The sequence below is a fragment of the Catharus ustulatus genome, chromosome 8 (genome assembly GCF_009819885.2).
Source record: "Catharus ustulatus isolate bCatUst1 chromosome 8, bCatUst1.pri.v2, whole genome shotgun sequence".
NCBI lineage: Eukaryota > Metazoa > Chordata > Aves > Passeriformes > Turdidae > Catharus > Catharus ustulatus.
Window position 1 is genome coordinate 36272736 of NC_046228.1, and position 21690 is coordinate 36294425.

Genomic DNA, 21690 nt, shown 5'->3' on the forward strand with positions numbered 1-21690 from the left:
AACTGAACCACATCTATCACTGCAAGAGGACTGCAACTACCATTTAATCGGACTACTACCAACATCCTGCCTGATGGGGTGTCAGGTTATACTCTGACTTTGTCAGGGTTTAGAGTTTGTTTCTTTGCAGTACTGTGTTTCTATTTTAATTTCCCTAGTAAAGAACTGTTATTCCTAATTCCCATATCTTTGCCTGAGAGCCCACTGATTTCAAAATTATAATAATTTGGAAGGAGGGGGTTTATATTCTCCATTTCAAAAAGAAGCTCCTGCCTTTCTTAGCAGACACTTGTCCTCCAAACTAAAACAGCAACTTTTCGTTCTTTGTCCATATATAAGCCGCACCTAATTATAAGCTGCACTTTGAGTTTGGACCAAAATTTTAATCAAAATGGTGTGGCTTATAATCGTGAAATTACTGTAATTGGAACAATTTGTATCAGTTGGGAGGGAAGAGCATATACAGAGGTGGTAGGCTACACCCCATGTATATCCACCCTAGCAGTAAATTCAAACAACAGAAGTAAGATATGGCAACCAGAACCCGCTGCCGGATACTGGAGTCTCAAAAAAAAGGAACAACTGTGAGTAGAGTGACAAGATTGGACTTTGCGGAACAAAGGCTCTGGAGCTAATCCTTACCAATCACTGGGAGAACTAAGTACTTATTGAGCTGAACCGGGGAACACAGAAATACCATGGAGAGCCCCCGATGGAATACACTGGGTATGTGGAAAGAAAGCATACAGTGAGTTACCACAAAAATGGAAATGATCATGCACTCTGGGGATGATTCAGTCTGTTTTCTTTACTCTGCTGAGGTCTGACAGTGGGTTGTTAGGGGCACGTCTCTATAAGACTTTGAACAGAGAAAAAAGGGAATTAAAAAGGAAACTTCCTGATGTAGGCAGTAGCCAAACTTGGGGTGGGGAGGAATGGTCTGCTGAGAGGATAATAGAATATAATGGCGCTGCAGCATAGGCACGGGATGGGAGTTGGGGATACAGAACTCCAGTTTACCGGTTAAACAGATTAATAAGGCTGCAGGCAGTAGTAGAAATTGTGTCAAATCATACTTCAGATGCCCTTGAGTTATTGGCCAAACAGCATTTCCAGATGAGGGCCTTTGTGTATCAGAACAGAATAGCATTGGATTATTTCTTAGCCAAAGAAGAGGGAGTCTGTGGAAAGTTCAATGAATCAGAATGCTGTATAGAAATTAACAATTATGGAGAACTATCAGGGGACTGGCTGCAGAAATAAAAAAAGATAGCACATGTGCCTGTACAGAAATGGAACTCCATTCTTCAGGCCTCTTAGTGGGACCAGTTATTCGAAGGAGTGTGGTAGAAAAAGGTAGTGTTTTTTGTACTCTGCTCAGTAACTGGAATCATCTTTTTACCTTGTCTGATATCATGTTTTATTAGATTAATACACTCTGTAGTGCAAGGTATGCAAACAGCAGCCATGCCCATGGATCCAGAACTCACTACAGGACTAGGGGGTAATAGAACATCCAAAATAATGAAATTGGGAGAAAAAGAAGTAAAAAACAGTGCAGCAGAAGAACTAGCAAATTTTGAGAAGAAAATTAAAAGGGATAAGTCCACTTATGAAGACTGTTGAGAAAATCACTAGAAGAATGGGATAGTAGTGAAGAATCAGAAAAAGATTAAAGAAAAAAAAATGAAGGGAACACAAATTAATATGTTTATGTAAAAGGAGAGGGATTGTGATATATGTTATAAAGTAATTCGTGTTTTGTGAAAGATAAATCATGTTTGTAAAAATAAAGAATTTAATAAAGGAATTTTAGGTACACTGAGCCCCAGAGAGGAGAAAGATTGCTTTACAGGATTCCAGCGCTGCCACAATTAGTAAGTTAATAGCACCAGCCCCAACTGGAGGTAACTCATTATGGGACAGTCCAGGAAACTCCCCAGCCATGAGGAGTTGATAATTGCCTATCAAGATAACCACGGTCCTCAGGAAAACCTACATTTCAATACCCAGTTCCAGTAAACTAAAATCTGCACACATCAAAATTCATTGCTGCCGAAACTGTTTTTGTCCACTCCATGGAGGAGAAAGGAAACTACATGAATATGGGAATTCACAGCAGAAACAAAGGGACTTTTGCCCCAGGCCAGAAAAACTGTAAAAAAACAGAGTGCCCAGGACAGCACTTGTGAACATAGGGGGATCTGATGCAATAGAGGTCAGATCAACGTGTGTGTCCACCCAGCACTAAACCCAGGCTCGGTGCTGTCGTTTTTTGGTTATGGCTTCCCAGGACCGTATTTCAGTCACAAAAATAAAAATTGTTGTTTTAATATTTTTAATTCAGCTCAATTCATTTATTACCTATAACATCACCCAAGTAAATTGGTCGCAAGGCTATTTTAAGAGATGGTAAATTGACTGATTTGTTTCTATATGTTATCAGTGTGGACAAAAAGAAGTTGTGAGGGCAAGATAAGTGTTCTGAAAATTTTATTCTCAGTTGTATTTTTTTTCTAGTTTCTAGTAGTATTTTCTGTTTACCCATTAAAGTTTGAGCCTGTTTTGCCTTCATCCTACTCCTTTCTCACAGCAGGAACTGAATAAATAATTCTAGTGGGTGCACTGGCAATTTGGCCAATGCTAAATCCATGACAAATTTATAATTGTACTCTTCTTTCTTGAGCTCTTCAGTTCCAGAATTCAGTGAGAAAAACTCGTAAATATTTGCTCAAAATACCTGAACAAGAAAAGCCTGTTGGTATAATTCAAATTTTCAATTCTTCTGTGGTTAATCAGACAGATTTCAAAAGCGTATTCAAAGTGAATAAACTATATACTTATTGAAAACAATGGAGACCAAACTGTTTGGTCCTGTTAAGGTTTCTTTTCACATTTGTAGATTGATACCAGGAATGTCCAATTGATATTGAACCCCTGCACCTTCTAATGCAGTCTGAATAGATATGATGATCAAGACTCTTCATGGCTGACAATTACTAACATTTTGTCCCCACCCCCTCCCCACCATTTCCTTCATCCAACCCCTGAGACTCCTATGGATCAGGAACATTGTGGCCAGCAACACCAGGACAGTGATTCTCCCATTACCGGAACTGGTTGGGCCACACTTAGAGGAAGGATATGGAGGGGTTGGAGTGTGTCCAGAGAAGGGGCAACAAGGCTGGTGAGGGTCTGGAACACAAGTCCTTTGAGGAGCAGCTGAGGGAGCTGGGGATGTTTATCCTGAAGAAGGGGAGGCTCAGGGGAGACCTCATCACTCTCTACAACTCCCTGACAGGAGGGTCCAGCCAGGGTGGGGGGGTCAGGCTGTTTTCCCAGGCAACAGTGACAGGATAAGAGAACACAGCCTTAAGCTTCCCTAGGAGATGTTCAGGCTGGACATTGGGAAATATTCTTCACAGAAAGGGTTACTGGGCATTGTATTGGGCTGCCCAGGGAGGTGGGTGAGTCACCATCCCTGGAACTGCTTCAGAAAGGACTGGATGTGGAACTGAGTGCCATGGTCTAGGTGACAAGGTGGTGTTAGGTCACAGGTTGGGCTTGATGCTCTCAAAGGTCTTTTCCACCCTGGGTGATTCTGTGATGATTGTGACACTGCAGGGCCCTGGGGAAGCAAGGGGCCACTGTGAAACTGTGAGGCCTCATGGAACTGAGAGGACCATAGTGACACTGTGTACAACATGGCACCACAGAGCCAAGGGGCCATTGTGACACTGTGGGGCTACATGGAAGCAAGGAGCCCATTGTGACAGTCTGGATCATCATGGAACCACAGAGGCCACTGTGACACTGCAGGGCCTCACGGAACCATGCAGAGCATTGTGCCACTGTAGGACCTCATAGAATGATGGGGACACTGTGACACTGCAGGGTCCCTGGAACTAAGGGGCCAGTGTTGTTCCTCAGGGACTCATGGAATGAAGGAAACATGTTTCACATCGTGGTGCCCCTTGTGACTAGGAGGCTGTTGTGACACTGGAACCAAGGAGAGCATTGTTGCACTGCAAGACCTCATGGAACCAAGGAGCCATTGTGACACTGCAGGGTCTCAGGAGATCAAGGGCCATTGTGACACTGCGGGGCCCAAGGACCCAAAGGACTTTGTGACACCAAGAGGTCATCTGGAACCAAATGGACATTGTGACACTGGGAGGTCTCATGGAATCATGGAGACCATAGTAACACTCTTGGGCCAAATGGAACAGTTACACCAAACTGGCTGGGAGTGTGGATGTGCTGGAGGGTAGGAGGGCTCTGCAGAGTGATCTGTACAGCCTGAATCCAGGGCCCAAACCCAGCCAGGTGAGGTTTAACAAGACCAAGTGCTGGGTCCTGCCCTTTGGCCACAACAACCCCTGCAGTGTTCCAGGCTGGGGACAAAGTGGCTGGACAGCAGCCAGGCAGAAAGGGACTTGAGGGCACTGATGGACAGCAGGCTGGACATGAGCCACTTGTGTGCCCAGGTGGCCAAGAAGGCCAATGGCACCTGCTCTGGATCAGGAATGCTGTGGCCAACAGGAGCAGGGCAGTGATTCTTCCCCTGTACTCGACCCTGGTGAGACAGCGCCTCAGGTACTGCGTCCAGTTCTGGGCCCCCAATTTAGAAAGGACATGGAGGGGCTGGAGTGTGTCCAGAGAAGGGCAACAAGGCTGATGAGGGGTCTGAAACACACATCCAGGGAAGAGCAACTGTGGGAGCTGGGGTTGTTTATCCTGGAGAAGAGGAGGCTCAGGGAGACAAGGTGGTATGAGAGCACAGGTTGCACTTGATGATCTCTAAGGTCTTCTCCAGCCTGGATGATTCTTTGATTCTCTGAAAGCATGCCTGGAGCAGTTGCAGGATGAGCTCTGCCCCTGATCCTCAGAAGACCCAGCAACCCAGCTTCTCCACACAAGCCCCAAAGCCTATCCTGTCAGTCCCTCACCCATCTTCTGACATTATCTGTACCTTGCATAACCACATGTCCCTTACCTCCTCACAACCTGAGCTGCAGTAGGCTCCAGCCCTCAAGCCACGGCAGTCTCCATCCCAAGGTGGAACTGCAACTCGCTCTCAACCAGCTAGCCCACTCTTCTTTAACACCCATCCTCACTGGGCAGGCAAGGCTGTTTCCACTTCTCAGTGACCAGTACAGCTGTAATTGAGGAAAATTGCCTTCTGCACTGTCCCTACAAACCATCTCCCCACAAATTCCCCATTTTTTATTTACAGTAATTTCATGACCATAAGGCGCACCGGACTATAAGGCGCACCCGTCGGGAGTTGGCAAAATTCGCAACTTTGTAGATCAGATAAGGCGCACCGGACTATAGGGTGCACATTTTTTTTGCAGTGAGGCTCCGCCCCCAGCTCCCTCCACGCGGTTTCTGGCCGTGGCCCCGCCTCAAGCGGGCAGTCATTGGCCCCCGGGCCCGCCTGTACCTGGCAGGGGCGGTGCCGCGGGGCCCCAGGCCCGCCTGCATCCGGCGGGGCCGGGGCATGGCCGCCACCCCTCCGTGCTGCCTCTCCGGGGCCGGGCTATGGCCGCCGCCCCTCCGTGCTGCCTCTCCGGGGCCGGGCTATGGCCGCCACCCCTCCGTGCTGCCTCTCCGGGGCTGGGCTATGGCCGCCGCCCCTCCGTGCTGCCTCTGCGGGGCCGGGCTATGGCCGCCGCCCCTCCGTGCTGCCTGCACGGGGCCGGTGGATGCCTGTGGAGGGGCGGCTCCGCCTCCACGGGGCCGGTGGGTGCCTGTGGAGGGGTGGTTCTGCCTCCACGAGGCCCGGGCGTGCCTCTGTAGGGGCCGTGCCGCCTCCACGGGGCCAGGGGGTGCCTGTGGAGGGGCGGCTCCGCCTGCACGGGGCCAGAGAGTGCCTGTGGAGGGGCGGCTCCGCCTGCACGGGGCCGGGGGGTGCCTCTGGACGAGCGGCTTCTCCTGCACGGGGCCCGGGCGTGCCTCTGGAGGGACGGCTCCGCCTGCACGGGGCCCGGGGGGTGCCTCTGGATGGGCCGTCCCGCTTGCACAGGGCCGGGGGGTGCCTCTAGAGGGGCCGTCCCGCTTGCACGGGGCTGGGGGGTGCCTCTGGAGGGACGGCTCCGCCTGCACGGGGCTGGGGCGTGCCTGTGTAGGGGCGGCTCTGCCTGCACGGCGCCGGGGCGTGCCTGTGTAGGGGCGGCTCCGCCTGCACGGGGCCGGGGCGTGCCTCTGGAGGGGCGGCTCCGCCTGCACAGGGCCCGGGCGTGCCTCTGGAGGGACGGCTCCACCTCCACGGGGCCGGTGGGTGCCTGTGGAGGGGCGGCTCCGCCTCCACGGGGCCGGTGGGTGCCTGTGGAGGGGCGGCTCCACCTCCACAGGGCCGGGGGGTGCCTGTGGAGGGGCGGCTCCGCCTGCACGGGGCCCGGGGGGTGCCTCTGGATGGGCGGCTTCACCTGCACGGGGCCGGGGGGTGCTTCTAGAGGGGCCCTCCCGCCTGCACGGGGCCGGGGTGTGCCTCTGGAGGGACGGCTCCGCCTGCACGGGGCTGGGGCGTGCCTGTGTAGGGGCGGCTCCACCTGCACGGGGCCCGGGCGTGCCTCTGGAGGGGTGGCTCCGCCTGCACAGGGCCGGGGCGTGCCCGTCCCTGCTCCGCCCCACCTCCTCCTGGCAGCCATGGCCCTGCCGGCTCCCCCCGTGGCTCGCAGCTCGCACTTCCGGGTAGGCAATTTTTTTGAACTTTGTCCATCAGATAAGGCGCACCGGACTATAAGGCGCACTTCCGGGTTCCAGGGAAAATTTTAGTCAAAAGGGTGCGCCTTATAGTCGTGAAATTACTGTAATTAATGCAAATTGACATTATAACACATTCACATATTTCACTTAGACAATTATTTGGGTAACACATCAAAATAAGGACATATGCTTCAAATCCTAGTTCTCAAATATTCCAAATACTTTTCCTCGCTTGCTTTACTTTATGATTGTTTCTTTTTAGCAAGTTCTTAAAAAAGATAATCGTTGACATGCAGCAGATTATCTTGGAGTTCTTTTAAATTGATTCAATATTTACCCTTCCTCGGAGCCAAGAGTCTTATTACTTAATTTTTTCCTCACATATAACCAATTAATTCCAGTTTCATTACTCAAAGTGAAAGTTTACATATGCAATTTATTCCAATTGATTATTCTTCATTCTTTTTTCATTCACTGTTAACTTCCTCTTTTTGTTTGCTTTGGTTTAGTTTAGCTTTTATCAATATAGAACATCTTTTATTAGTATAAAGCATCAACCGAAGGAGTCTCTCTTAGGGTCGCTTAGTCTCTGAAATACATTTGTAAATTAAGCTTGATGCAATACCCTGATTCACACAGTGCATACTATTAAAGTTCAAGTACCAGAAAGTTGTAATTCATAAATGCAATATATATGTTTCAAAATCAAATGGACACATTGCACTGAACAATAGAACTACCATCTCCAGCTTTTCCTGTATCTCGTTGCTTTAATTACCTCACCTGTTCTTTCTTCAGCTTACTTGCTTTTGTAAGGTTCTCTTAACTAACTGCTGTGCAGGAGTAACATATTTTAATTTGGTGCTTAATTCAGCTTTTTGGGGACAAGAAGCAGCTCCAGCAGGCTCCACTTCAGAGACTGTCCTAGTTTGGAGGACGGGTGTCTGCTGAGAAAGGCAGGAGCTTCTCTTTGAAATGGAGAATGTAAACCCCCTCCTTCCAAATTATTATAATTTTGAAATCAAGGGGCTCTCAGGCAAAGATATGGGAATTAGGAATAACAGTTCTTTACTAGGGAAATTAAAATAGAAATACAGTACTACAAAGAAACAAACTCCAAACCCTGACAAAGTCAGAGTACACCCCGTCAGGCAGGGTGTTGGTAGTAGCCCCATTAAATGGTGGCTGCAGTCCTCTTGCAGTGACAGATGTGGTTCAGTTGAAGCAGTGCTCCTGCAGAAGGTGCAGTTTCCTTCCAGAGGTCCAGTGGTGATGTGAAGAAATCCAATTTCCCTCTGGAGTCCAGTGGAGAAAGGGGCTACCTTAGTGTCCCAAAACCTCTGTTTTTATCTTGGTAAGAAATGTTGGGCTCTTGCCCCTGGCTGGAGCAACTTCCAATGGGATGAAGTAATTTTATCAGTCACACAGTGGGACTCAATGGCCATTAGCGGAAAATGACTCGCTGGAGGAAGGATGGGTTGTGAAAAGATAAAGAACAATGCCCTGCCTGGTTTCAATGGATGGCCCATTGTGGTGAGCTAGAAAGTTCGTTCAGAAGACATCGTTATGCACGAGGAGTTAGGCCCCGCCCTCTCCATGGCGTTAGCCAATCACAGCTGTATCGAAGTTACTTAAGCCCGTGTTTGCCGAGCAATAAATGCATTTCACCGTCGACTGCATCAGTGTAGCGAGTGATTTGTCCGGCGACTGGGATAGGAAGTGTGTGTGTGTGTTTGCCGTGGCCCGCTCTAACCAGGTCGCCACTTGCCTTCGTTTCCCCCCAACGAAGGCAACAGCCCATTAGCAGAATATCTCCCACGGAGATAAGGATCATCGCCCCCACCCTCAACAGATGGTGATAGAATAGATACCTTTTATCACACTCTGTAGTGTAAGCCAAGACAGAGACAGTCACATTCTCAAGCTCAACCTCATAGAGCAGTCGCCAGAGTTGCAGTTGCCTTGTCTCCTCGGGATACTACATCCCATAGCTTTTCCTCAACTTCTTTCACATGCTACAGGCAGTACTTTCATCAGTCTTAATACTTCCCTGCCCCATCCCCACAAGTTTTTTTATATAGATAAAACAGTCTTTTCCCAGTGGCTCATCTGGAAAACCATCCCTCCAGGCGTCAAAAATCAGTCTGGTCTGGATCTGGCAGCCTCCCTGCAGATGTCAGCTTCAATGGGCTCTGTCTGCAGCTGTACCTCACCCTACAGTTCAAATCCCAAGCACACTGGGGTCACCATTATTTAGTAATTATGTTGAGATGGACACAACTCGCACCAACACCAGCCTTTAATTAAAAATTTTACATGCCTTCTTTCAGTGGACTTCTTTCAGGCAACTCTGACTCCTTTCCTCATTAGCAGTTCCAAACAGCACAGACTCCTCTCCTCTCTGCAAGTTTCCTTCTTCCTTCTGCATGACTGGCTAACCCAAACCTGTCCCTTACCCGGCTACCTAACCCTGTCTGTCCCTCACACATCTTCTGACTTTATCTGTCCCTTTCATGACCGCATGTCCCCTCTCCTCACAGCACAGCCAGCAGACTCTATCCCAAACTACAGCAGACTCTGACTCTTAAGCTTCAACTCCATCTGCAACTGACGGCCTGCAAGCCCACACTTTTGTAACACTCAACCTCATTGGTCAGGCAAGGCTGCTTCCACTCCTTGGTAATCATTACAACTGTAATTCATTAAGAAAGATTGTCTCCTGCACTGTCCTTTCAACTTATCTTCCCATGCCTTCCTGCCTTAAAAATAACATTAAAATAACATTAAATTAATGCTAATTAATAACATTAAATAATAATATAATAGCATTAAAATTAAAAATAACATTAACAATAAAAATAACAACATGGTGTTATAATCCATGGTTCCATTTAGTGGACACTTTGCCCCATCTTCTAATTTACACAGAGGCCAACATTGATTAGAATATTTAATTAAAACCCTTTTACTCTCCATTCCTCCTCTCCCTACAACTTCCTTCCAATGGGTATACATCCCAAAGGGCTCTTCTTAAGCACCTCTTTACTTTGCTGGCTCCCCATGATTTATCTCCTTATTTCTCTTATCTCCCTCTCCCAAACCTCTGCTGGCAAAGTTCTTTCACTTCCTCCCAGTGGTCCTCAAAAATGTGCCAACCCCCAGGGATGAAATGACTCTACAGATCAACTCCACAGTCTCACACTCCACATGAATTAATTCCTGAATATGATTCTGTGGGTCTGGGGTACACCTGGGTCATCTAGGTGTCTGCCTCCTAGATATGCAGTACCACTTCCTTTTACACCAGTGACACCGTAGGAGGACCCAGGCTGGATGCCACCTTGGTGCCCAAATTGCTAGTCCACACGTAAAGCAAGGAATTGATCTAACCCTTCTAGGTTGCTCCCAATCAAAAGCCAAAGAGCCATCTATTCAATCTGAGTATATTCCTCCCAAGTATACTTGCTCTATTCCCCTGTCCTCCCATACCACCCATACAAGTTTCCCTCGATCTCTCAAGAAATCCAGGGGTTCAAGCTGGAACCACCTAAAAAGGGCTTCCTCACTTGGTTGAGCTCGCTGCAATCTCTTGCTAGTTTCTGCCATCTTTTGCCCTTTTTAACTCGTACAGTTCCCCCCAAAAATCACTACCCTGTTATTTACAGTAAGAGACACAAGAGGGCAGAATTACCTCAGAAACAACAGATCCTCAGGCCTCAAAAAAGAACCATAAAATCCTAACCCGCTGAAACTACAGTTAATAACACAATAGGGCAGTGTTACAACAAAGATATTGCAAAAGTCCACTGCAGAAAACATTACCCAAAATCCAAAATTTTTGCCACTGAAATTAAAATGACACAAACACAAAACACCAATCACGATATAAAATACTTCCACCACCCTACAACAAACAACTAGCACAATTTACACAGAATATTTCAGTTAGGGTTAGAGCAGCCAGTTATGCTGTTAATAATACTGATAATACTTTGGTTCCTCTTACAGTTACCCCTAAACTTGGCAGCAGCCACCCCGTATGGTCAACAGAAACCCCTTTGCCAGCTTCCAAACACCTGCCCCAAACCTGTCAGCTCTGTGTGTCGGACATCTCTGACACACTGTTAGCCATATGCAGGCATACCCAGCATCTTACAGGCTTACAGGCTCACCTTAACTTGGGACCCCCAAAAACATTTTAATAAAACACACCTCTAGGCCATACAGGAGGTTGTTGTTCATCCCCCTCCAGAAAAAGTCCAGGGATGCACTGGGATGTCCACATCCCCTGTGCTCCAGCAACCAGACAAAGACCTCCTGGCTGGCTCACCAACTGATTTTGGGAATCAGGAATTGACACCAAAATTGTAGAGAGCATGTTTTGTTGCTAGCTGGGACACATGGGGGGATATCCCCTCCAAACCATGCATACCTGGTCAAGACAGGTTCCAGGTATAAATCACATTTATCCCACAACCCACTCCTCCCTGCCCACCCATTTCCACCTTCTCCAGCTTTGTATTATAATTAGCTGCCACACCTCCTGGTGGGTGTGTTTCTGGTATCCACCTGCTTAAGCACATTATAGCCTTCTAAAATCCTGAATTTTCAAAACCCTATGTGTCCTCCATCTCACTGACCCTAGGGGAGCAGCAGCAGTGGCTGGATCTGATCTCTGACTCTGGGGCAGGGCTGGACAAATGACCCCCACAGCAGCAGCAGCAGCAGCACATGGACCTGACTTTCAGCACAGCCCCTGGCACTGTTCCCTCCTGTGTGCAGGGGTGTCACAGCAGCCTGGGGCACCTGGGAGCCCCCAGTGCCAGCAGGGACTGGAGATGGCAGCCCTGGGCTCCTGGAGGTTGTGCAGGGAACAGAGCTGGGGACTCCCCTGTCTATGTGGAGCTTCCAGATGGAAAACGCTGCTGTGAGCAGGCAACTCCAAGGGCACAGAAAGGAGGGGCTGGAGCCCTTGATCTGTGCCAGTTCCACAGTTCAAAGGGCTGAAAGGTGTGAAGGGGAGCAAGGAGGTCACACCAAACAATGCTCCTGTTTTCACAGTGTCCCCTCTCAGTGTCCCAGAAGGAATTGGATGAACTGTATTCTTCTCTCCGAGTCATCTAGTTCAGCATGAGTAGCTCAGCACCAGGAGCTAAAGGAGCTGAAGCCTTAGGTCACAAGTGCTGACCAAGAGGGAACTTTTTGGCCAGAGTAATGCTGCCAACATGGACCTAGCTGAATCCAGCAGATGAAATCCTGGAATTATAGAATACTTTCTTTTGGAAAAGACCTCTGAGCACATGGAGTCCAGCCATTCACAAAGCACAGTCAAGTCCAGCACTAAAGCACATCCCTGAAGTGCCAAGGCCTGGATAAGGGGTCCTGAGCCAAAGGTGACCTCTGGATGAACCTTCCAACCAAAGGTTATCTTTGTTTCTAGTCATTAATGAAATAGGCATGGTCATTACTTGATGTGATAGATGTATCCACTCATTAGTAAAACATGGATTAGCCTTTCTGTATTGGAAGCTGAACAAGGCCATGGAATCTGACATATGGGCTTGTTTGGGGGCATATGGCCAAAGTCAGCCCCCTTGGTTCCTCCCTGAGCCCTGGCCAGGCTTTGGGAGTGACCCAAGAAGAGAATGAAACCAGCTGTTCCTGCACTAGAAGTGCTGTCAGTTTGTTTATTCAGCACTGTCAGAGCTGGGCCCTCTCACAGCAGGGTTGGAAGCCTCACCTGTGGCTGGAGGCACCTGCAGGAATTCCCAGTGTCCGGGAGTGGCTCTGCAGTGCTTGGCTGTGACAGCTTCCCCCAGCTGATGCGAGCACCTGGCTGATGGCAAAGTCTGAGGGGAACTGCTGCTGTCTCTTTGTTAATCACTGCAGGCAATCTTTGGTAGTGATGGTTGGGTGCATTGCTGAGCTTCTCCTTTTGTGCTCCTTTGCTGCTCTAACTACAGTAAATGACACTGATTTCTGAGCTTGGTGTCTGTGTCTCTGCTGCTGACCCTGCCCATGGGTAAAACAAAGCTGGTGTGGTCTGGCTAGATCACCACAAAATGTTGCTTTTAACATGTAAATGTAAGGAATCAGTCTTGTCTGAAATTCCCAGGTATAGGGAAATTATTCCCTAGAGATTGCTGGCTCTGGAGTGGGCTGAGGTCAGCGCACTGTGAGAGCAATGGGAAGTCAGCTGAAAGAAGCTGAACCACTGGATGTATTAAAATACGGAAAATTGAAAAGAACTTGTGTGTTTGGGAAAATGAGGATGAAGTTTGTTAACAGCATCTCGGAAACAGCACCAACAGAGGGAATGATTTGTGTCAAAATGCTCCCACATGGAGCAACAGAAAAGGTTTTTAATCTTGAACATGGATTCATTGGTCCAAAGGAAAGAGTAATAATATAATCAAAAATTTTATATATATATATAATGTAATAAAAAATTGATGTATATACTTTCACATATATATAATGATATTGTAAAATAATGCTCCTAATATTACTTTTTTTAGCTTTGGCTACTCAAGGATGTAACACTAAATATTCTACAGAAAATGATTGGCCAGGACCTGAACATCACTGGTGAACTCTGTGAGACTGTATACAATGAATGAAGGAGGAAAGAATGAAATTTGCAGTTTTTACAGGGTTTGCTGACACTAGGATGTGGAATGCTTTTTCTGGTCCTGTGAAAAATAAAGTGACTAAAACTGCTGGGTTTTTCATATACCAAACCACCCACAAGCTGCAGTATTGATTGAACACATGGAAGGGTTTTTAAAAGAGCAGTTGAAAAGAAATAGGAGATGGGAACGTGTCACAATGAAAATCCTATCTCAAAGATGTTATCCATACCCTTAACAACAGGAACACTGGGAAACGGAAACCCCCTGGATTTGCATGGCTGCACCCAATTTGTAAATACAGCCATGGACAGTGACACTGTGACTTCTGGGAAATTATTCTGGGTGTGATGGCCCTGGACAGGGCCACCCCAGAGGCTGCAGGGCTGGATGCATTAGAATTAGTTAGGATAAATCAGAAGCAAATGAGAGTTATCAGTATCAGAACAGGAATTCAGACTCCTCCAGGGCACTTTGGTTGATAAATACTCTCTCGAGCTTGGTCTTGAAGCGTTCATGCCTTGGGAGGAGTAATTGGTGCAGATTATCAAGGAGAAATTGAATTCTCTTAAACAATAGTGAACAACTGGATTATTCAACCCCATGGCAGGGTAGCACAATTATTGATATTGCTGTTTTTAAAACAACTGTGAAAAAAGGACATTCACCTTAAATCACTGCTGTTAGATGAAGGGTTTGGATGCACCAGTTCTAATAATGGAACCAGAGTGTGGGTGCAGAGGCCAAATGGCCCTCCCAGGCCAGCTGAAGGAACAGCTCTGGGGAAAGACAACACTGTTTGAATGCTGAAACCTGGGTGAGAAGGATGGGAATATGTCCCTGCAGCCAAGTGTTCTGTGTGAGAACAAGTGGATGTTACAGGATATTGTTTAACAGATTCTGCAGGACCAAATCTCCCTGTTTGTCCCAACAGCTCTTTGGAAAATGCTCTGATCCATGGGGCTTCATGCAAAGGCTGATGTGACACTGAGGGACTTCCACAGGAATTCCATCCAGGAGCCTGGGTACCCTCAGGGACTGGGACCCGGCCCCTCTCCAGCCGGAGGGGAAAGGACCCCACCAAGCCTTGTCAGCCACAGACAGCACAGTAAAGCTGAACAGCACAGGACCTTGGGGGCATCATTCTGGAATTCAACAGGTGTCAGCTCTGTGGACAACAGAATTATTGTTTCTAACTCAAATGAGATTGAGGAAAAAGAATGTAGAACTGTGTCTTTAAATACTGATGATGCCTGTAAATTGTATCTTGATAGTCAGCCAGAATCTTTGTCTGCCAGAAACACCTTTAGAGTATTACCAAGGATTAGTCATGAAAATGGACATGAAAATGTAAAGAGCAAAGCAGTCAAAATATTCAATCTATCTAACTGCAGCATATGTTATCAACCAGAGGGAAATCAAGGCAGAGCTATGGTTTGTCATGTTTGTCATGGTTTGTGTTTTTAAAATGAGTCCCGTGGTGCATTTAGTACTCAGCCCTTGAACTTCAGGACCTGAGAGCAGATTGCACAAACCTTTCCAGGAGTCCAAGTCAGAAGAAAAACCACAAGTGTCTCAGAGCATTAATGGGTCCCACTGAGGTCCATCCCTAACATAGGCTACTCCTGGACTCCCTGAGGGAGAATAGGAGAATTGGAGGCCATGATTGCCCAGAAATCTCTCAGACCCTCAGAAAGGAAAAAAAACCTGAAGTACCTTGAAGTGTTAATGATCCCTACTGAGTGTTGTTAATGAGAAAGCCTCTCAAGAGACTAATTAAAGCAGATAATTGGAGCCCATGATTGCACAAAACTGTCAGAGACTCAAAAGCAAAAGCAAAACCCAAAGTCCTGTAAAAAACCTGCAGTCCCTAGGAGAATGAAGGAGTTCCCCAGGGCCATTCCTGACCAAGTCTCCCCAGGGACTGCACCCAGCAGATCCCTGAGGCCACTGGGACGTGGGGGGGGATGCTGAGGGCAGGACAAAGGGTGACAGTGTCCAGCCTTGCTGGGGCTGTGCCAGGAGGCCCCAGTGGCTCAGGACAAGGTGTCTCCTCAGAGCCCTTGGTGGCACAGACCCTGCTGTGCCCCTGCGCACCAAGACTTGTCTTCTCTTTGTCCTTACCTGTCATCACTCTCTTCAGTTCCGTGGAGGAACTGGGGACACTCTCATTCGTGTTCCTCATTGGGACCCATTAAAACTTTCAGAAACTTTGGGGTTTGATTCTGACTTGGAGACCAGCCTGGGCACAGCTCTGGAGAGCACTCTCCAAAAGAAGGCAAGCTAGGGATTGCTGTAAAGATCAGGTGATTTCATGAGAGTGTTTTCAATTTCCTCCTTCGAGAAGGATGGGAAAGTTGGGGTGATGACGAAAAGATTTTTGCTTTTTATACATTTTTCCTATATTCATAGTTCTGTTAACTATTATTTTATAGTTATAGAATATATAGTTATAGAACTATAATCCTTATTTAACTCTATTAAAATCTTAAGTAACTCTATTAAACTACTATTATATACTTATATATCTATAATCCTTAATTAACTCTAGTACATTTTCTAACCTTTCTCTTAGATTTTTGAGCAATAAGCTGGCCTTCTAAATACATTCCTGAAATACTGTATAGTCTTATTATCAGGAAGAGGACCTACAAGAAGAACTTTTTTTTTAACCAGAATTTGAGCAGTCATAACAAAATTGGAGCAAAGAAGCCCTTGGACCTTCTCCAATGGGTTGACTCAAGGGTATGTAACAGGGGCAACTGATTCTCCTAAAGGATGTTCCTGTTAAACATACTAATTTATCAACCTTAATACATTGTTGGAATTGGGGGCTGGGCATGCCCCATCCCAACTGGTATATCTGGAAGCTTCCAAAAAAGGTATGTTTTTCCTTTACTGTTCTAACACTGCTGCAAGGGATTTTGTTTGTTTATTTGTTTGGGTATTTTCTCTTTTGATTATAGACAACAGGGGGATTAAAGAAGCAGAACAGGAATTGTAATCCCAGAATCAGAGAACATTCTGAGTTGAAAGGGACACACAGGATCTTCAAAGTAATATTTGAACATTTACACAAACGCCAGAAATGTACAGTAATTTCACGACTATAAGGCACACCTTTTTGACTAAAATTTTGATGGAAACCCAGAAGTACGCCTTATAATCCAGTGTGCCTTATATATGGACAAAGTACAGAAATTTGCCAACCTGGAAGTGCAAGCCGTGAGCTGCAGCCACACCATGGGACCCCCGAGCCGCGAGCTGCAGCCGCCCCAAGCCGCAAGCTGCGGCCACACCATGGGAGCTCCGAATCCCAAGCCACAGCCGCCCCAAGCCGCGACCTGCAGCCGCGCCATGGGAGCCCTGAGCCATGAGCCATGACTGGGCCACGGGAGCCCCAAGCTGCAAGCCGCAGCTGCGCTGCAGGAGCCCCGAGCCATGAGCTGCGGCGCAAGTCGAGCCACACCAGCCACGCCAGCCGGCGCCGGGGGCAGGCGGGAGTGCCGGGGCCTGTGCACATGGAGGGCACCTGGGGCTGTGTTTAAAGACTACGTCAATCTGTGAAAAATGTTTGCAAATTGAGCACCTGCCAGTAAACCCCAATTCCATTACTAATTCGTTACTTTGTTGTGCGCAGATCCTCGCTGCAAAAAAAAAGTGTGCCTTATAGTCCGGTGCATCTTACATATGGACAAAAATCGGAAATTTGCCGACACCCAGAAGTGCGCCTTATAATTTGGTGCATCTTATAGTTGTGAAATTACTGTAACTTTGACTGGTCAGTCTCTGTTCTGGGAGCCTCCCAAAGGGCCTTCAGCCACTCCTCAGCCCTGGGCAGCAGCAGCATCACCTTTGCAGGGCCCAGCAGGGCTCTCCTTGCCCTGAGCTGCCCTTGCCCACCTGCAGACAGACCCTGCCCCAGGCAAAGCCCTGCAGTCAGGCAGGTTTTTGTAGGGCCAGGTGAGTGCACAGAGGGTGGGATGGGCTCTGTGAGTCTGGCAGGGACAAGGTAGTTCTCAAGAGGGAATATCCAGGCCCAGGGAGATGCTCAGGGAAGGAGAGGGGGTTGAACAGAGCAATGCTGGGGCAGGAGGGCACTGTTGGTGTGTGGGAGGTGCCGTGCACAGCTGGGTACGGGAACACTGCCCTGAGTGCCTGGCTGTCTCTGCCCTGCCCGCTCAGGCACAGCACCACAACATCTTCTCTTGTTTCTGCAGTTCTCTGATATTGTCACTGTTATATGATGCTCTCAGGGAGGCTCTGGGGTTTGCAGCAGCTGAGTCAGGCACTGCCCTTGGGATTCCTGCCAGGCAGGGGTGTCCATGGGAATGGGATGTCCAGGCTTCCCTGTGACCTGTGAGGCTGTGGGTAAAGCAGTCCATGGGAGGGGGAAATGAGCTGAGCCCCCTGCCTGAGATCCCATCATGGGCACACCCAGGGGTCTCCTTGCTGTGTCCTTCCAAGCTCCGAGCTGCCCTCTTGGGTGCAAATCTGTGCCAGAGCCTCTCAGAGTTCCCTGAATGTCCCAGGGGGAAGTGCAGAGATGCCACAGCTGAAGAAATGCTGTAGGGTTTGCCAAGGGAGCCATGAGTGTTCTTGGCAGAAGGGGGTGCTGAGACCTTGCTCAAAGACCTTTAGAGAGGGTGAGACATTCAGGGATCCCTGTACTCTGGGCAGGATCTGGTTTATCCCAGGGTGACACTAGAGTGTGATTGTGCTCTGATTCCAGCCAAAGGTGCATGACAGCAGTGAAAAAGAAGGGACGGGGTCTTCATGATTTGCAAGGAGCCATGAAGCCGCTTACTGATCCACAAAGCAAAGTTCATATACTTTTTCTATTGTTACTAAAAATAGCGCACCAATAATATTCATGTAACTAAGGTATATTGCTTAATTGTAACTAGATAACATTGCTCAATCTAGGCCTAGTTTAAACTAGCCAGGTAGATACAGTATTTCCCGCAGATCCCCATAGAAACTGCAGGCTAAGCCCTCTTATCTCTTACCAAGCACCTTCTTATCTCTTACATTCCTTCTCCAAAATCCTGCTTTCTTCTGCCAAGACTTGGGCCTACTCACTCCTGCCAAGGTTTGCGGCCTACTACGGCTAACAGATCCACATCAGTAGTGACAAGCTGAGCAGTACTAGCAGTTCTGCTCTCAAGTTGTATTCCCACAGGTGCAAACCCAGGGCAGTTGGGAACAAGCCCATCCAGCCCCTCACCTTGCCCTGAGCCACAGGGAATTCTTTGCCTCTCAGTGACAAACTGTGAGTGCAGCAGAAATGCTGGGGATTTGTGTATTCAGAGAATCAGGAATGACATGTGGTCAGGAAAAAAATTTCTAAAACCAAATCCTCCCATCCTTTAGACTTGGGAGTGCAGAAGTTACAGCGCCTTTCTGCATTAGGAGTGATTCTACTGACAAATCCTAAATATGCTGAATATATTGTCCCTCAACCGCACAGCCACAAACCCAGGGCAGCAAGGCAGGGATGGTTCCTCGAGAGCACCCACCTTAGGCCTGGCTGCTCCTGGCACATTCAGACAGCACAGCTGCAGCTCACTCAGGGACCTGGGTGAAGGTTTTCCCAGAGCATGAACAAGGGTGGGTGAGTCACAGTGGGATAGTCTATAGGGAACAGCCCAGGTTTGACTCAAAGAAGCCTCCTCTTACTTGTCACTGTCTTTTATCCATGAACAGGTTCCCATGTTCAGCCAGAGCAAATGTCCAACAGCAGCTCCATCAGCCACTTTCTTCTGCTGCCATTGGCAGACACGCGGCAGCTGCACCTCCTGCACTTCTGCCTCTTCCTGGGCATCTCCCTGGCTGCCCTCCTGGGCAATGGCCTCATCACCAGCGCCGTAGCCTGCGGCCACCACCTGCACACCCCCATGTTCTTCTTCCTGCTCAACTTGGCCCTCACTGACCTGGGCTCCATCTGCACCACTGTCCCCAAGGCCATCCATAATTCCCTCTGGGACACCAGGAACATCTCTTACTCAGGATGTGCTGCTCAGGTCTTCCTAATTTTCTTCTTCCTTGGGTCAGAGCTTTCCCTCCTGACCATCATGTGCTACGACTGCTACATGTCCATCTGCAAACCCCTGCACTACGGGACCCTCCTGGGCAGCAGAGCTTGTGCCCACATGGCAGCAGCTGCCTGGGCCAGCGGCTTTCTCAATGCTCTGCTGCACACGGCCAATACATTTTCCCTGCCCTTGTGCCAGGGCAATGCCCTGGGCCAGTTCTTTTGTGAAATCCCACACATTCTCAAGCTCTCCTGCTCAAATTCCTACACTAGGTAACTTGGGCTTCTTATGGGTAGTGCTTTTCTGTTATTTGGCTGTTTTGTGTTCATTGTTTTCTCCTATGTGCAGATTTTCGGGACTGTGCTGAAGATTCCCTCTGAGCAGGGACGGCACAAAGCCTTTTCCACCTGCCTCCCTCATCTGGCTGTAGTCTCCCTGTTTATCAGCACCTCATTTTTTACCTGTCTTAAGCCACTTTCAATGTCTTCCCCATCCCTGGATCTGCCACTCTCAGTTCTGTACTCAGTAGTAGCTCCAGGCCTCAACACTCTCATATACAGCCTGAGGAATCAGGATCTCAAGGATGCCCTGAAGAAAAAGGTGAGTGAACGATGCTCTCCAGAAGGCAGAGACTGCCCTCTTCCTACTGTGAATGGCTTCCAGTTCATATGATTAAGGCCTAGTCTTTCCTTACTGAAATTTGTTTTCCTTATTTTGGAGACCCTTGATCAATGAACTGTAGTTTTCTGTTCCCCTTCTTGGTGAATGTTTACTATATATGGTTTCCAGAGACTAATGATTTTGCACAACCAGATTGTATTGACCTGCCAGGTTTGCAAACAGTTCTTCAGCTGACAACAAATGTGCCCAAGAGAGGAGGCTGCTCTGTGCCCTTGGTGGCATGCACAGAGCAGGGAGGGGGCCCAGGACGTTTGTCACCCCCCGCCTCTGTCCCCAGCCACTGCCAGCCTTGGCTGCTCAGCCCAGATTTGCCCTGAGATGAGTTTGACTGTGGCCCAGCTCCATCCTCCTGCAGGGCTCAGGGCCTGTTCCCGGCCATGGACAGCCCAGCCTGGCCTCTCTGCTGGCCCAGAGCCCTGCACAGGCTGCACAGGGGCTGTGGCACCATGGCTGGGCCAGAGGGGCACAAAGGGGCCACAGAGCCACTTCCAAGCTGACAGCAAGGCCAGGCACACACAAGGAATTGCTGTGCATTCCCTGCACTGGGCAGGGCTAGATGTGGCAAAAGCAGAGCTCTGCTGGCCTTGGTGGCTGCAGGAAAACCCAAGAGCACAAAGAGCCTCCATGGCTGCGACAGAGACCAAGGCTGGAGGACGGAAATGCAGGGCTGCTGTGGGATGGGGATGGGATTTAATTCAAGCAGACACCTCAGTTTTCTGCTGGTCCTGGCATGATACTGGTCCCTATTTCAGATGGGAACAGAGCAGATGTTTATGAGATCGGAGCCCTCCAGGGCTGTCAGGAACCTGCAGCTTGCGAGGTGCTCTGCTCTCCTCAACTCCTGTCTGAGAGATCCAATCCCAGTTTGGCACTGCAGGGCACTGGGGCCCTGTTCATGGGCACACAGCTGATGTCTGCTTTCAAAGGGACACAGGTTTAATACTCGTACATTTCATGATATGCAAGCACAATTTTATTATGTAGGTCACTTGAGTACTTCTAAGAAATGGCCAAGTTTCCCTACCAGGAACAGGAATTTCCTGGAAGTATGCTGATGGCAGTAGAAAAAATACTAATCTTGCCTTCTACTTGAGTCCCCAGTATTCAGTCTATTATTTTCTCTCCCTCTTCCTTCAGGTGTTTTCAGCTCTCCTCTTTAAAGGGCCATGTCAAAGGACACCTCTTCACTAGACCAACTGGATCTATGTCCTTCCCATTGCTCCCAGATTTCCTCCTCTAGATCCTCTCTGGTCATTCAAGGGCCTCTCAGCTGACTGGTTTCACACTTTGAGCTTCAGGGAGTTGCCCAATCTTTAAGAAATTCAAATAAATATCATATTTGCCAACATCTTAATTGTGTTTATATCTATTACAGAATCACCTTTTCTTATACCTTTTTTGAAAACTGTTCCTGCCCAGAAATCGCCTGGGGAAGGTGGACATGTCAGATGGTTCTGGGACATCACAGAGAGCTGAGGGAGGAGCTGTGATGGTTATTAAACTGTATCATGTTCAATTTCTGTTTGTTGGCAAGAAACCTTTTTGTGTCTCTGACTCTCTCCAGTCTCTGAGCCCCAAAGGACACAAACCTGATGAGTTGTGATCCCCAACGCAGTCATGGCACTTGGACCTTG

The 21690-nt window shown here is 48.3% G+C and overlaps 1 pseudogene; it reads left to right on the forward strand.

The window, feature by feature from the left end:
• The first annotated feature begins 19069 nt into the window (after positions 1-19069).
• LOC116999775 lies at positions 19070-20047 on the forward strand (annotated as a pseudogene).
• Positions 20048-21690: the final 1643 nt, after the last annotated feature.